This window comes from Apium graveolens, chromosome 2 (assembly GCF_009905375.1).
Source record: "Apium graveolens cultivar Ventura chromosome 2, ASM990537v1, whole genome shotgun sequence".
Taxonomy (NCBI): Eukaryota; Viridiplantae; Streptophyta; class Magnoliopsida; order Apiales; family Apiaceae; genus Apium; species Apium graveolens.
Genome location: NC_133648.1, coordinates 277,876,060 through 277,880,861, shown reverse-complemented (window position 1 = coordinate 277,880,861; position 4,802 = coordinate 277,876,060).

The window sequence follows — 4,802 nt, the reverse complement described above, 5'->3', positions numbered from 1 at the left end:
CCAATTTATCCAGTTGCTTGACATGATCAATCAAAAGAGATGCAATTTCACTTTTTGTGTGCAAGAAATACACCCATGTGTATCTGGTGAACTCATCCACTATGACCATAGCATATTTCTTCTTTGCAATAGACATGACATTTACTGGACCAAATAGATCAACATGTAGTAGGTGATAAGGCTCAAGAATTGATGATTCAGTCTTGCTCTTGAATGAAGATTTCCTTTGTTTGGCCTTCTGACAAGAATCACAAAGGCCATCAGGAGCAAATACTAACTTTGGCAGTCCTCTCACAAGATCTTTCTTGACCAACTCATTTATATTGTTGAAATTTAAATGAGAGAGTTTCTTGTGACAATTCCAGCTTTCTTCAATTGATGCTCTACTCATCAGACATATTACAGAACCATCAGTACTTGTTGAAAGCTTGGCTTCATAAATGTTACCACGCCTGAATCCTTTTAGAACAACTTTGCCTGTAGATTTACCTACAACTTCACAATGTTCTTCAAAGAAATCCACATGATAACCTCTGTCACAGATTTGACTGACCCTCAGCAGATTGTGTTTAAGTCCTGAGACAAGAGCTACTTCCTTAATGATGACATTCCCAAGATTGATATTGCCATATCCCAATATTTTTCCAATGTTGCCATCTCCATAAGAAACACTTGGGCCAGCCTTCTCCACAAAGTCTGATAGCAGGGCTTTATCTCCAGTCATATGTCCTGAACATCCACTGTCCAGAACTAGGATGTTTTTCCTGTTGCCCTGCAATCACAAAGACCACTAATGATTAGTTTTAAGGACCCAGACATGCTTGGATCCTTTGGCCTTATTAAGTCTGTTAACATTTGCAGCGGATTTAGCATCAGAGTTTATGTTAACATTTTTCTTATCAGAATTTACACTATCAGACTTTGAATCAGAACTTACACTAGAAGGAACAATGGTAACTTTCTTTAGAGAAGGTTTTATTTGATAATAATCATAGTACAAACTATGATATTCCTTACAAGTATAAATGGAATGCCATAAACTACCACAATGAAAACAAGGATTTTGTGGCTTATATCTAACAGACTGACTCTTAACTCCTGACTTTAAAGGTAAGGAGTTTATGTTCTTATTCTTCCTGCAAAAAGAAGCCAGATGGTTAGAACTTCCACAGTTATGAAACGTTTTCTTAGGAGCATCAGGAACAGGCTTATAATTATTGCTTTTATTCACACCTTCCTTTCCATTCCTATTTTTCCTAGGTGACTTTACCTTGTTTGCATTCTTAACATCTTTCAGTTTATGCTTAAGCTGCTTCTTAGTCATTAAGCCTACGTTTACTTCAGTTGTCTTTTCCTGTTTTAGTTTGTCAGAAGTTAATTCCTTTTTAACTTCTGATTTCTCATTATCAGACTTTACAGCTACAAACTAAACAGGCTTTAACTTAGATTTTTGATTAACAACTATAGGCTTAATATCTACAGTTCCTTTATCATTCTTATCCTCTCCATAACCTAAGCCCTCTTTTCAGTTTTCACTACTTAACAAATTCTGAGTTGTTCAGCCAGAGTTAGTCCAAGTCCTGATAATCTCTCTTTCCTTTTCTAACTCAGCTTTTAGAGATTCATTCATTTTAAGTACTTCATCCCTAACATAGAAATCATCATCTCTATCTTTCTGAGTTTGATGGAGCATGACTAACTCTTTTTCTAAATAATCATTCCTCTTTTTGCAAGCAATATTTTCAGAAGTTAATCTTTCACATGTTAAAGTTTGATCTCTATAACTAATGAACATGGTTTTAAGATATCTTCTTAACTCATTAATATCATCAGTATGAAAGGCATAAGTAGTTTGAGGTACCTTTAATTCAGCAGCTTCAGAACTGCTTTCAGCACTTGCCTTATCAGCATTTGCCATCAAGGCATAATTCTCCCCACTTTCAGAATCTGAGGTGTCTGTCCAACTTTTCTTCTTTGTGACAAGAGCCTTGCCTTTGTCACTCTTCACTTTCTTGCAATCAGGAGATATGTGGCCTTTCTCACCACAGTTGTAGCATTTGACATTTGTATAATCTCCTCTGCCCTCAGATTTTCTGAAATTCTTCTTATCAGAACTTGCGCCTTTCCTGGAAAACTTCTTTCCCTTCCTGAACTTTCTGTATGCAATCTTTGTGATTCCTTTCACCATAAGAGCACACAGCTTCATCATCTCTTCATCAGCATCCGTCTCAGGCAAGCTTTCAGATTCTGAGTCATCATCACTTTCAGAACTTGATGACTCAGTATCAGACTTTGTGAAGAGAGCTTTACCCTTGTCTTTCCTTGAGGTAGCTGCCTTGGGGGATTCTTCTTCAGCCTTAAGAGTAACTGTCCTTGACTTTCCTCCTTTCCTCTTGCTTCTTTGTTCCATCTCAAGTTCATGAGTCTTGAACATTCCATAAATTTCATCAAGAGTTGTTTCATCAAGATTATAGTTGTCTCTTATTGTTGTTGCCTTCAAATCCCAACATTCAGGAAGAGCTAACAGGAATTTAAGGTTTGAATCTTCAAGATCATACTCCTTATTAACCAGTGACAAATCATTCAAGAGTTTGACAAATCTATCATATAAATCAGTCAATGACTCATTAGCCTTTGAGTCAAAGTGTTCATACTCTTGAGTGAGTATTGTCTTCCTGTTCTTCCTAATTGTATCCGTTCCCTGACATCTTGTTTCCAAGGCATCCCATATCTCCTTTGCAGTCTTGCAGTTTATTACCCTGTTTGACATTACATTATCAATAGCACTATGCAGTAAGTGTCGTACCTTAGCATCCTTAGCAATTGATGCGATATCTTCAGCAGTGTAATCACTCTTCTCCTTTGATACAGACTTTGCTGCTTCACCTGCAACTACAACAGCGAGCTTGGTTGGTTTGTGAGGCCCTTTCTTGATTCTATCAAGATATTCTGGATCTGTAGCTTCCAGAAACATGGTCATCCTCACCTTCCATATGGGATATTCAGATGGTCTCAATATGGGAACTCTAATAGTCTCATATCGGCTTTGAATTTGTGTCTTTGGAGGTTCTTCAGCTTTGGTGGGCTTAGTTGGAGTTTCTGCTTCAGACATGATTGTGTTTGGATCTTAAACTGTTTGTGTGTTAACAGATAGGCTCTGATACCACTTGTTAGGTCACACACACTGTAGAGGGGGGTGAATACAATGTATAGCACATCAAATCAAACTTTAATAACTCAAGCAACAGAAAACAAACTTTTATCAAAACAATAAACTCTGTTACAGTATGGAACTGTTCTCTCTCAGTGATGAACAAATATCACGAGAGCTGCTAGGGTTACAATGAATAATCTTCTCGATTGTGATAACACTTATAGTGTAAACCCTATGTCTGTGTTTATATACTACACAGTTACAAGATAATCGCTAATTGATATGAAATATAATTCTGCTTCCTAAAATATATCAATCAGATATCTTTTCTTCCAAGTATTCTATTCTTCATAGAATTCCTTCTTCATGCATATCTCTTCTTATGTTTGTCTCGATCTTCTCTTCCTGTGAATCAACTGCCTTCCTTATCTGAACGTTTCCTTTAAACCCTGATATTATCTTCTGATAAATATCTTCTGAATCTTAAGTACTGATGACTTAAGTTCCGACTTCAGTATAAGTGCTGATTTCAGTTAAGTACTGATTTGTCCTGTTTAAGTAGGATCTGTAAACTAAACATAAATCACATTAGCCATGACATTATCAAATATATCTAACAGAGCAGCCAAGCGAGTTTTACGTTATCTTCAAGGAACTATTGATTATGGCGTTCTGTACAAGACTGTAAAGGATCCAGAGGTTCTTGGATTATTTGGTTACACTGATAGTGACTGGGCATGATCAATCGATGATTGCAGAAGCACATCAGGCTATGTCTTCTCTTTTGGATCAGGTGTTTTTTCATGGGCCTCGAAGAAATAAAAGTCAGTTGTACTCTCATTCCCAGAAGCAGAGTATGTAGCTGCGTCAAAGGCTGTTGCTCAAGCAATATGGTTACGGAGAATTCTTGATGATGTTGGACAGAAACAAGTACACAGCACAATTATTTATTGTGACAACAAGTCTACAATAGACATTGCTCAAAATCCAGTTAGTCTTGACACAACAAAGCATATTACAATCAAATACCATTTCATTAGAGAAGCAGTTGAAGACGGAGTGATAAAGTTGGAGTTTTGTCCCACCAATGACCAGGTTGTAGATATTTTTACTAAGACGCTTCCAAAGAACAAGTTTATTTTTCTTCGTCAGCAATTGGTAGTTACCAGAAAAAGCATTAAGGGGGAGTGATGAAATTAATGCATTTTCCAAAATCTGTAGAATAATATTCTTGTGGAAAATTCCAGAGTTTTTGTACTAGAAGTGCAGGAGTTAAAATTCTAGATACATCTAAGTTATGTCAGGTACACTGAATGAATTTTATAAGTCAGAATGGATTTGATAAGCCATAGTCATGTTATTATAAATTGTTGACTTGTAATCTTTTTTCATAGGTAATATAAGAGAAAAAGTAATATCAAAATTTTCTTTCCATATTTTATCTGCAGCTTTTGCATTAGAGCTCTGCAGCAGCAACTCTGAGAAACCTTTGTCTTAGTCACCAGGTTAAGAAAAACATCCAACACATACGACCATACTTGATTGGTTGCTGATATTTTACATTGGTTCCTGCAGTCAACACCGCACCCCAAGTAGGAAATGGGGTTTGAAATGTCAAGGAAGAACAGGGGTGGTCATCCAGAAATAA